This window comes from Sebastes fasciatus, chromosome 10 (genome assembly GCF_043250625.1).
Source record: "Sebastes fasciatus isolate fSebFas1 chromosome 10, fSebFas1.pri, whole genome shotgun sequence".
Classification (NCBI taxonomy): Eukaryota; Metazoa; Chordata; class Actinopteri; order Perciformes; family Sebastidae; genus Sebastes; species Sebastes fasciatus.
Window position 1 is genome coordinate 13,984,187 of NC_133804.1, and position 12,849 is coordinate 13,997,035.

Genomic DNA, 12,849 nt, shown 5'->3' on the forward strand with positions numbered 1-12,849 from the left:
GTTTTGTTATCTGTCTTTTTTTTTTTTTTGTAAATCAGACATTGTCATTCAAATAACTTCAGCCTCTTGGCATTTTATTTTATTTTATTTAAACTTTATTTATTTATCATTATCATTATTACTACTCCGGTGTAATTCATACTGTGCAATATTTTCAGGTGGAATTTAATTTTGTTCCCACTGTGCCATATCATTTTCCACTTGTGCAATTTTTTTAATAGTCTGTTTATTGTCAATACTGTATATACTGCTCCTATTTTTATACTTCCTTCTATTTAAATGGTTCATATTTTGTGTAGCTCTTTTTTTTACTGTGTTAGCTGGAGCATCTTGTTTTTTGCACTATCCCCTTTGCTGCTGTACACTGCAAATTTCAATGTTCCAAGTCCAATGCAGGACTAATAAAGGAATATCTTATCTTATCTTATCTTATCTTATCTTAACCAGGCAAGTCAATTAAGAACAAATTTGTATTTACAATGGCGGCCTGGCAAAAGCCTCTTGAGAGTTAGGGTGTAAGGGGTAAAAAGAAATATCAAAAGTTAAAAAGACTGCATACATGACAAGCATTACATATGCCAACAAGCATTACATGAAAAAAAATGCAGGCAGGCACACAATCAACAGACAGTACCAGACAAAACAGTATCAGGCAATATAGTAACAGAACAAGAGTAGCAAGTAGTAAAGACAAACAATCACAACAAGCTTTACATTTAACAGAAAGTACTACATAAAAAATATGCAGAATAGTACACATGCATCAGGCAGTAGCAGACAAACAGCATCAGGAAATACTACAGCAGATCAAGATCATTCATCCTCTATCACTTATTTAGGTTTCTAAGGTGGCCACAGTTATTGCAAGTCACCCCCTGCTGCGGCCTATTTCTGCACTATTTATAAATTTAGCAGTCATGATATGAGCATTTCCCAGCACATTTTATTGAGGTTGTTTGTACCTCACACTGAATGCTACTGCTTCTGCAAAATAATGGAAATGTGTTTGTTTCCCCGGTTGAATCACCTTCTGCAACTCAACGACAAAAGTGAATATTATCCTGAGAAACTTTATTATATTTGAATGATTTTTGCAGAAAGCTTCATTTGTTTTTGCTTTGCCAGATAGAAAGAAACATCTTTGCCACTATCACATTACACAGTGTGTACCATGTGGTCGTATCTTTCCATTTTCCATAGTGTTGCCATGAATTGCCAATGCATGCTTGAAGCCTTAAGGCTGTTTGCCACTAGAAATGAATGATTAGTCATAGCAGAGGTGCTGCAGTGGCACTGAGCTGCTGGCATCACTGGGGAGATCCACAATTTAATGGCTATTAATTCAGAGAGAAAAACTGTGCACTTCATTTGATCTTCTCCTTACCTCATGAAATAAAGTGCTGTATTTAATAATATTGTTTACTTGACACTTCTTGAAATATGTTGCATACAAAAACCCTCAAGTCTTAAATTCATGCAGATTTACTTAGGTATCCTTTCCTATTTTCCAAATTAATTGCTTGAGTGCATACACTGATTTGTAATCCAATGAAAGATTTTCCCCATCATATGCTTAAAGGTGAGGGTTTAATTGAAGCAACGCTAAGTTCTTAAAACCTTCATAATCAAGTATGCAAACAGACATGTCGCCCTGTGGGAAGGTCATCCTGGTACTCCACTAACTCTTAAACATATGTTTAATGATCACACGTGATGCGAATAATAATAATAATAATAATAATAATAATAATAATAATGTGATAGATAGATAGATAGATAAATAGATAGACAGATAGATAGATAGATAGTAACTTTATTGATCCCGAGGGAAATTCAAGTTTCCAGCATTACAGTTCCATAGTGCAAAACATGTTAGTAAAAAGGCAGTAAAAAAGTTAGTAGTACAAAGTACAAAAAAATATACCAGATATAAAAATACAAGGAGATGAAGAAAAACTGTTAAAACTGAATATAGTGCAGGGTAACAGCTGTGATACAGGACTATTAAAAAAGTGAATATATTGCAGAAGAGACTGTTAGAAATGAGTATAGTGCAGAAGAGACTGTTAAAAATGAGTATAGTGCAGAAGAGACTGTTAAAAATGAGTATAGTGCAGGGTAACTCCAGTAGCTTAGTCTATGAAAGTGCACTGTATGCACTATTATCTGTCCTGCAGACCGTCCTGATGCCCACCCAAGAGTAATTTGGCTACCAAATAAAGTAAAAAATAGGTATTAAAACATGCAAATGAATAAAGGTACATTTCAGATACATAGAAATAGAAAAACATAATAAAATGCAAACATATTGGGGGGTGGATGCGCACAAAGCGGAACCTCACATTGCGGGTTTTGTTCCCCTCAGGTGTTAATTAAGAACCGGAAGTGGATTCACCACGTGACTACGGCCTAACTTGACTAGCTAAAATGTAAAAATCAATTAGTTCAGCGTTAAAACTGGTTTTAAAGTTCTTGTGACCATACGTCTACAACAGCGGATAGTTAATATGTTGCTGAGGTGTTTGTTGGTGAGGCGCGTGTGAAGTAGAAGACAAGTGAAGAAGTTTAGATGGAGAGACAGAGATGCTAACATGCTAACCACCACTCATCTATGTTAATGGTAAGTACGTCTTTATCTTTATACATCTGGACCTGATTTATATCTATACATCTGGCCATATGTTGCTTTATGTGGTGTGTAGATGTGTATTCAGTAGTTAGTTGTAGTTTTGGTTGTTCTTAGTTCAACAAACTCTCTGCAAAGGTTGGTGCTGTGCTGTTGTTGCATGTAGAAGGCTCTTCTTCTTTTCTTCTGAAGTTGATAACTAACTTACTGTAGTGTGTCAACATGGTGCACTGAACACAAGCTGCCATTGACACTTTATTTGATTAGTTGATTGCCAACAATTGTGTGATACTCTGTTGGTCATTTAATAAGAAAACTGCAAAATATTTGCTGCCTTTTAAAGGGAGGATTTTCTGCCTTTCACTGATTTGTAGTTTATTATTGTCAAAACAAGTAAGATGAAGATGTCACCTCGAGATTTAGGAATTTGTGATGGTTATTTTTCACTCTTTTCTCACATTTTATAGATGTGATATTAAATGAATCCATGTCGGACATAATCGTAAGTTGCAGCCCTACACATGGATGAATTTAGAGTCTTATGTCCTTGTCTGTTGGGTAAATATTATGGTTGTCCTCGACCAAATAAAATTCTTAGTCGACTAACACACATACAATTCCGTCATCTAATCGATTATTTGATTTAATAGACAGATCTGTAAAATCAGTTTCTCCACTAAAAAATCACACAAAGCATCACAAAACTTGTATTATTTAACAGAGATCTGCTAACAATTTTTTTTTTTTTAATTCAGCATGAAAAAAGCATAAAAAATGACTAATCAACTAAAAAAAATCGTAGTTGACTTAGACCAAAACGATAGATTAGTTGACTAATTGACCGAGGGGGCAGCCCTAGTAAATACACCCTCAGTGGCAATGATATTTGGTGTCCAGTCATACCACAGGGAGGTGACACAGATCTGCTCTGTTTACAAACTGATTGTTCAATTAAAAAGGAGAAGAGAGGGATGTTCCAGTGAGAACAGAACCAATTCATTCATTGCACCAGAGAGATCTCAACAGCATACTCTATATTTCAAATTAAATAAGCTCCCGCTGCACTAATACAGCAGTGCTGTGTAACAAGGATGGCCTGTGGATTGTGTACAGGACATATGCACGTACAGAAATAAGCCAGCCATAATAACAATAATAAAAAGTGTGTTATTCTGTTATTTTGCAGCAAAGTACTGTCCAAGAATAGCTCATTCAGGCTGAAATATCTATAATAACTCAGATTTTTTAAAGCATTATAAGCATGTTATCGACATCAAAGCCTACAACATCCTGCTCTTAAAATAAGCCCTTTTTAAAGCGCGGGATCTGAGCAAACAGATGGTAGTTTCATACAGTTATTCACTTTGAAGCTGCATCTTCGCAGTGGGCCTCTCCCTCCTATGCCGGAGAGCTCTGGGTAAAACTATCTTCCAACTAGAACATACTGACACGATTTCAAATAGTCCTTCTCTCTTGCTCTCTCCGGCTGCTGCTGCTGTCCTCACCGCGAGCGGTTTAGAATGCGAATGTGTTTTGTGTTTGTTTTTGCTGAGGGAGAAAATGCATGCACTCCAGAGTATGATCTGAAGGAAAGAAGACTGAGACGGGCACAGCCCTGATCTATAATTGGAATCTGTTCTTGGATGTGGAGAGTTTCAAACGCCTATCCTCCAAAACCCTTTCTCTTCTTAATGGGAAAGGAGCACACGGACACATCTTTTTAAGATTTCTGCCTCTGTTTGGGACTCTCAATAGAAGGCAGTGCTGTTGTTCAGAAATATTAATGCCGCAATGCAGAATTTCTCCTCGTAATACCACGAAAAAAAGCTCTTATTTTTATGTGTGCAGATATGCATCAGACTCATGTGCACTATTCTGTGTACTCAAGGGTCTTTTAGATATTTACAGGGTGAAAACATACAGCGCACTTATTGTCCGAGAGCCTTAGATGGACATCATTAATGCTTACAATTCCTTGTTTTTGTACTCGAGTCCTGTGTTCCCATTGATTGGTCCATTATTGAAGACACCAACATGGAGCAGCCTGTGGTGCTAATGGCATGCTCTCTCATTCATACGGACACTGAGCAATGGTAAACCATTACAACATGTAGCTCCTCAGCATAGCCTGCCACTGCAGCCGCTCATTCAGCATCCATCCTCACCAGTAGACCTGTAATTGTAGTCGAGGGAAAATGATAGAGCTTGTTAACATTTTTTTGGAGGGAAGCCCCTGTCAGGTGTAATCCGTTTTGAAAACCAATAGTAGTTGTGATGAATATCTCAAATATGGCCACTATTACAAATGAATCTCAGTGGATGAACTCGTCTGATTGAATGCCCCCTTTGTAATGTACATCATTGCCACAGCTAAAACCAAGGCTGACATTTATCACCTCAGAGAGGATAAAAAGTTGGCTTCTCCGAGGTCCTTCTTACTGGGTAATCTGTTTGGATTTCCGGAGATCCCCCGGCTTTGACTGACTTCGCTCAACAAGGCCTCAGAAGGGAGTAGGAAGCAAAAACAGAGGATTGAAAAAAGTACAGAGAGTACAGAAGAAAGGAGGAGACAAGTAAATGATGTTATCATTATTAGAGTAAGGCAGGGGGGGTTAGAGGGAAAGAGAAAAGATAAGGAAAGAGATTTAAATCTTCTTTTCTTTGGATGTAACTGTATTTATCAGAATCCCCCCTTTCCCCTTGTCTGGAATCAAAAGTTAAGAATAAAGTTAAATTTCACAATCCACGTCTCACAGATAAGTAGTAGATGTACTTGAAACTTTTTTATACCTTCTTATCACTTTGTCATTGACGGTTCTCAAGTCTCCCGTCACTCAAAAATGTGTTTTGCTTATTGCTACTTTGCTTGGATGTTTGACCTTCACTGTGCAGAGTGATGTATGTGCAGAGTTTGACACTAGAAGGCTGTTTTAAAATTCATCTGTTGAAGGAAGAGAGTGTTTACCTTAAATCTGAGTTCAAGGCGTGTATGTACGAGCTTATTATGTGACATCACGACTGGTTTGGAAGCCAGTGTGAAACTTGAAGCGCACATACACAGAATGGACCTTTCAGTGAAGTAAGAAACCTCTTGTTTCCTGTAGTTAAACTTTTGAAACAAACAATATTTGCATATTCATAGGGAGTAGATTTAGTAGTAAACTAGTTTATTGAGTTTATCAGACTCAGAATGTTATTCAAAGCAGAGTTTTTTAATATGCCTTTAAAGATTTCTGGACTTCACACATAATTAATGAGGGATTATTTTTTCTTTTCTTTTGGATACTTCAAATACGCATCGTAAATATTTTGAAAATGCAAAATAGAGCCTGACCGATACTATTTTTGTGGCCAATATTTATCTGATAAAAAAACATTGGACAGTATCTATATTTGAACATAAACACAAACTCATTTTTGATAAGAAGTAGGGCTGATTGGCTCAGCAGCGCGATATGCAATATCATTGCCTTTTTTTTTGCAAATTACTTAATTTATCCTGATTTTAGAGCTACTATATATATATATATATATATATATATATATATATATATATATATATATATATATATAAATAAGCTTTATTGTTAGGCTATTATTAGGTATATTGTTGCTTTTTGAATGACAAAGAGGACAGTTTTAACACTAATTAAATACTAGTTTATTGTTAAATGCAGAACACAGAAGGGCAATGAGGCACAGTGTTCTTTTCAGCTGAGACGTTTTGGTTGCGTTTGGTTGCTATGATACGGAATATCCGCTGAAGTAAAAATGTCGGACTCGCCGTTCTTTGTGTATTAATTTCTCCTCCGTTGTTGTTGTTGTTCAGCATTTGTAGCCTACATAGGATGTGACGGTTGGTTTTTGTGGTATTTGTCCCGCCCCTCCTCCTTTGTGATTGGACGGCTGGGTAAAAAGTGACAGTGACAAGCGTTTTACCCAAAGCTGAACATTTTCAAACTCTCAGCGACCGGAAGAAAATGCTAAACGTGCAGCGCTCAGCGCAGAATTGTCACACTGTGGGTGTTTTTAGCATGGTGTAATACGCGGCACTCCCATTGCAAAAAAAAGAAAATTGTGAACATAGCGGTTGTGGCGGTGGCTTGCCATCCCATGAGGTTGGCTTGTCAATAACGCGGTATTGCAATATTACGGTTATTGCGACAGCCCTAATAAGAAGTGCTCAAATTTGGTTATAAATGACTTTTGACCAAGAGATAAACTGTGTAGGACTTTTCAGAGGTGAAAATTTAAAGTGTCAATGTTTTCTGGTGTTCGAACTGGTGACGCTATTTCTACATTATCTCAAGCATATCTTTGGCATTGCTGTAATGCAATGTCTTTTTACTTATCGGCCAACATATATGGTGTTGTGATATCTGTGATAGCCTACAATTAGCTAATATACTTGGTTGGGGTTGAGCAAAATGCATTTTTGCTTATGATCATTTTTACATTAATTTAAATAGCTGATTAATCGACTATCAAAATGGATGCTTAATACATTTTTTGGTTGATCGGAAAAAGTATGTACAAGATATGTTTAAGACACATTTAAGCTTAGTTTCTCCCGTCTGTGGGAGGTGCATCAATCTGGTGAGATATGTGAAATGTGTAACGCAGATCGACCTGCCTCACAGATGAATAGTGGGAGAGAAGCACTTCCTCGTCCGTATGCCCATTTACTATTGAACTGTAAAAACTCAGAGTGGCCAGTGACGGCGATGGAAAGGCTGTCAGAGGATAAAGGAACAAACCCTCTCTCTCCCGCAACACTATTTATAGCCGAGTGCGTGCAAATGTCAATAATTTATGCTGACACATGTAAACGCCGCTGTCACATTAATAATTGTGTTATTAAAATAGTCACAGAAACTAGCGTATAGAGCACAATGTGGGCGGCTGGGAACAATGGAATGCTTTTTCTTCATAAGAGTAAATCACACAGTCTTGTAATGATCGATGTGAGGCTCGGACCCACAAAAAGCTCCAAAACTGTGCTGGTAAATTATTTTATTTGCACATAATGAATCTGGTGAAAACCAACAAGGTGCCTGCCCTGTATCAATGTCAGACTGTTATGCCCAAATTTAGATGCCGAAGGAGTTACCCTACCCATCTCCCCTTATATCTACTTCGTGCTCTGCGTGTCCCGATTTTCAATGTGCACATGAAGAAATCATAGCAATCAATATTTCCTGCGCTAATTGAAGTGCTTTTTATCTTGTTGGACTAACAGTGCAGTGAGCTTGTATGTGTGTGTGTGTGTGTGTGTGTGTGTGTGTGTGTTGTGGGGCACTTGTATATTCATCCACATAGCTGTCCACTTCTCTTTGTCTGGCCTGTCCTGCCTTTTAAACTCTGTCAGCCTGTGGAAGCGCCGGCCTCTTTTATCAATATTTATGCCAGACAGCTATTTGGACCCAGGTCACGAGGTTCCGCATTACTTACAGTCAACTGACTGTGAATGCACCTCATGGATCACCATCACAGATGTATGCCTTAATCCTCCGTCAGTTTAACGTCCCTTTTTCTTTGGTTAACCAAAATGGAGTTATTGAATCATTTTCAACTAATCATTCTTTTCTACCTCTTTGATTTCCCCGGAGAGAAATGTAAAGTATTGTGCAGAGATAACCACGTCTGAAGTCGGTAAATGTATCCCAGATGACTCAGAGAGGTTTTTTCTCAGTCAGAGCCACAATATGTCGCAGTGTCTCAAAAACAAAATTCAGAAAATCAATACAGGGAGACGCTGCAAATGGATATTGCCGTTTGACAGTCTAATTCCCTTTATCATGAGAAAGAGCCGGCCCGAGTCTTCACAATTAATTTAACGGACGAGGCCTCGAGAGATTTTAAACCTCAAGGGTCTGAACAAAACGTCTGCGGTGAAGAAAATGACGAGGACATAAATGGGGACGGTCTTATTTTATTCTAATGCCATTATCTGCTGATGTTTCCACTCCACTAAATGACAAAACAAGTAAGGGCATCAAGATTTAAAACTTCATCATCAAGCCTCTCTCTTTTCCCTCAGCCTTCTTGGTGAGGCATATAGCATGGCCGTGAATGCCCACTATGAATTCAAATAAGTCTCCAGTATGTGAGTCTCTGTAGATGTTCTGTCCAACAATCACAACTTTCTCTGCTAAATCTTCGAAAACCTTCAAGGCAATTGCATAGCAAAATATCAAGTTTGCCAACCGGGAAATTTCGTCTGAGGCTATGCTTATGTGTGGTAATCTTCCAGACTTTCAAGTGCAATCACTCTCCAGTGGAAAGTCCGGCTCTTCATTTGACACGGGGTGTTACACTGGACCAGCGGCTAATTATGTTGGCCCAATGATTAACATTTAAAGGAAACACTATCTTCCACAGTCAGGGCAATGGTTGCATCACAAGGCGCTGCCAAGATTTTTTTTCCCTTATGTATGCGCTATCTCTGTTTGTGATGAATCACTGTGTTTGTGTGTATGTATATCTGTTTTCAAAACCCACTTACATGCAAGTAATGTTAGATTACCTGGAGCAAAGCTAGCCTTGGTCCATCTCCAAGAACGCCAAGAAGGCACAAAATGGATACTTTTATCAAAAAAAAAAAAAAAAAAAAAAGAAAAGGCGTATCTTTACAACTGTACATACTGTAGCATTTTTTTATTTTGATACTTTTAGTTCTTGAAACCAGAGAAAAATACACAAGGGATGTATAATGTCTCACAGAACAGCCTTCTGGAGAAAGGTTATTCCGTTTTACAAAGGTGAGAGGTTTATCAGGAAAGGTTGGACTCGTGGTTCCTTTGTAAACATTTATCAAAGCATTAGAATACAACATCCATCCAGTCAAATTAGACCAGTTATCAATATGAATATAGCTTGATATCAATTTATAATACAGATCACAGTCATATCATGTGTTAGAAATTTCAACACTGAAACCCAGATATCAGTTTGATTTCCAATACAATTTTTTTTTTGTGGGGGTATTCTTTAGGGAGGGGTATGACATGCAACAAATGTCCCAAGGCCCGGGAAGTTGCAGTTTTATGGCATGCACTGTAACCACTTGGCTACCAAGGTGCTCCATACTTATACTGTATAAACTATAATTAGGTAAATGTTTGATTTTGAGTATTTAGAGTGAAGTAAGTTTAATATCTATGCACAATTTTAGCTTTACAATCATAGGCTTTAAAGCAGGGGTATGAGGTTCAGTTACTAACATTTTCTCTCACTAAGGTCGGACAATAATGTCTAAATTGTGTCCTACAGCCTACCCTTACATCTATCAAATGAAATCAACAATGTGCATTTCTATATCATTTTAACAATATTTATTGTCAGTTTTCAAAGAGGGACACTTTTAACAGAGAAAAAAATATATATTTTATGGAAAACAAATAGCTATCTTTATCATGAATAAAATTAGTTCTAGCACAAAGAACACAAGGCCTACATTTCAAGTAAAAGAAAACAAGACGGCATCTTCTGAATAAAATAAATAAAAAAATGGGCTCTTTTAGAAAAAGTCCAAACAGAGCTTTGAGCAGCCCCTTTTATCTTTATCATTTTTATCATTATCATTATTTTTGTTTTCCTTTTTTTTTTTTTTACTTCCTAGTGAGAGAAATGGCCCCCCTGTGAATCTTGGCTTGAATGCAGGGTCTGAAATTAAGATATTTGCTCACCTGGCTGCCACTGTTGCAGGTCACTAAACAGTTCTACCGGCTACTCTTCTTCTGAAATCTATGTAGAACACTTTAGAATTGTAAACACTGAGTCAGTGGTACCAGACAGTAGAAATATGGAATATATCATGTAACTTTAATCCCTGACTAATTTTAAAGTAAGATATTTCATAACATAAGGTCTGATGTTTCATGCTCCATGCTGTCATCTCAGTCACATATCTCTAACTGTCTATGCACGGTAAACAATGGATTTTATCGGCTCAATTGAGTGAAGTATTAGCGTAGAAACTGGATTAGCTGTGACCGTGGCCTATAGCCGCAACCGTCAGAAAAAAAACCACAACGCTCCGTGAAGATTATTATTTATTCTCATTAATTTATCAGAATGTGGTCATGGGTCTGGACATAACCGCCACTCGGGCTGGGTCCGGACCGCGGCTCACAATTTATTGTTGCCCGCTCTTAAGTGTAAGAAACTGGAACCACTAAACCCTCACTACATATTTGTCTTGTGACATCACACTGGGTTTCCCAGTTTATTTTTGCCACCATATTAAAAGGTTGCAATGACGGATGTACACAAGCAGAGCACGCTGAATCTCTCTTTGTGGATCAGGATGGAGCTAATGAGTATTGTCATGATAAAGAACATTGTGACAATAACCTAATGACCACAGTTCACAGAATAAATAACTGTATATCTACAAATTGCAACACTAGTAATTATTCTGTGCTCTAAAAATACCCCAGTGTTTTGGAGAAGGCGAAAGATCCGCATCACGTTTTAGGCAGGCTCGTATGGAGTAATCGGGGCCGGACAAGACAGCATACAATTACAAGCACAAATTACAGGTCTCTGCATAGTTTTATGTGTAGCTACTGTGCTCCAACCATTGTTCCTAGAGATCCATTGTTTTCCAGAGTTATAATGGCATTCACAGTTTAAAGACAGGACTTGTAAAATGCTAATTCGCATTGTCTTTGTTTCCACATTGTGCAGCGAGTGGAGAATTCAGTCTCCAGTGCTACAGTATGCTTTTACCACACACTGTATTCCTTTTTGATACTAAATGAATAACAAGAATTTCCATTGTTAGTTTGTAAACTTTTTTTTTTTAATTTGCCAACAGGTTTATATACAGGGATAAGATACATTGAGGTTACACGGATTGGACGAAAAAGTATCAAAATATTCTATAAAAACTCAGCTCTGCAGAAGCCAAAAAAATCAAGAACTGGCTGCATTAGTTTCAAGGCAGCTCAGTGATGCATGAAATGTCCTGTGGCATGTTGCTAAGACCCATCCCCGATGGGAACAAGCACTGAAATAGCCACCGAGCTCCAGTATGCAGGCCCCCGTCAGCTCTAAGACTGGGCAAGCCAGTCGCGACTAACATCTCTGTGTTTCTTCTCATGCCATCATACAATGTCTCTTTCATGCCACGCTTTTATGTTTTGTTATGTAACACATCTGTACAATGCTTTTCACTTTACAGCAGCTCCTCTCTGTCTACCATCCAGCTCCGTTCCCTTTGCTACCTGCACTTCTTCTGCTACTCTGAACCCACATGCTGTCGCTTTTTAATTGCTAATGTTTGAGCAGGTTGGAAGGTTGCAGTGAGCAATAGATACCGGGATGTTGAGTCGACCAGACTGTCACGAGGTGACAGGTTTTGTTTGAACCAGGTACAAACATTCCTACTATACATGCTATAAAAACTCTCAACTGTAACATTCTGCCCTTTGATATACTGCTATTTATTTACTGCTGGAAGTGGTCTGCAGTGTAATAAATGCCCTTACTATGAAAACCGTACCCACCAGTTTCATATCAAACATGACAAAAAGCTCCAATTCTCACAGCACTGTCTGTTCAGTGTGAGACAAAGAATGGCTTATACATTACTGTGTGAACTGCCAGCACTTTATTCAGTGGCATATGCTCAGGTTCTTATCATCTTTGAGACAGTTTATGTCACTATAATTGAAAGGAACTTATTCAGCCAGACAAGGAAGCCTAACCACACATTGAGCTCACATCTAGTGCAGCCTCACAATCATTTATGGCAGTTTGTGTGTGCCATTTTTTTTTTTTTTTAAAAGCAAAGTGCCTTTTGGGAAAACTGTAAGGATTGTAGTTTAATTGAATTGTGCTCAACCATCTCACTGCTACATATTTTGCATAGAGCTGCACAATTAACATGCGTGCGTCTGTGCGTGTGTGTGTGTCTGTGAGAGAGAAAGAGAAAGACAGAGTTCATGTCTTTGATGAAGGGTTACTTGTTTTGCTGGTATTCAACAATAAAGTCTGTTTATTTAGCCTAGATCTTCCCACTAGTGTGGGCGAGGGAGAAAGAGAGCACTCTGGACAGCTGTAGCTGCTCCCAGTGGGAGGAACTCCGAGTCTGTGTCCTTGTCTCTCAGTCCTCAGTCCTGACAGTTGTGCTAATGCATAAAGTTGGCGGTTTGTGGATCGGGTTCGGGTGGTTGATTAATACATTTTTTTTTGTGGGTTAGGCGATGCGGATTGGC

The 12,849-nt window shown here is 38.1% G+C and overlaps 1 protein-coding gene across 2 annotated transcripts in view; it reads left to right on the forward strand.

Moving 5' to 3' along the window:
- The first annotated feature begins 2,352 nt into the window (after positions 1-2,352).
- Positions 2,353-12,849, forward strand: part of nlgn3a (neuroligin 3a) — a 230,624-nt gene continuing 220,127 nt past the window's right edge. The window contains exon 1 of one of the 2 annotated variants that reach the window (XM_074648365.1): positions 2,353-2,620. The gene's annotated coding sequence lies outside the window, so the exon portion shown is untranslated. The remainder of the gene's footprint in view (positions 2,621-12,849) is intronic. The other variant, XM_074648366.1, reaches the window with a different exon arrangement.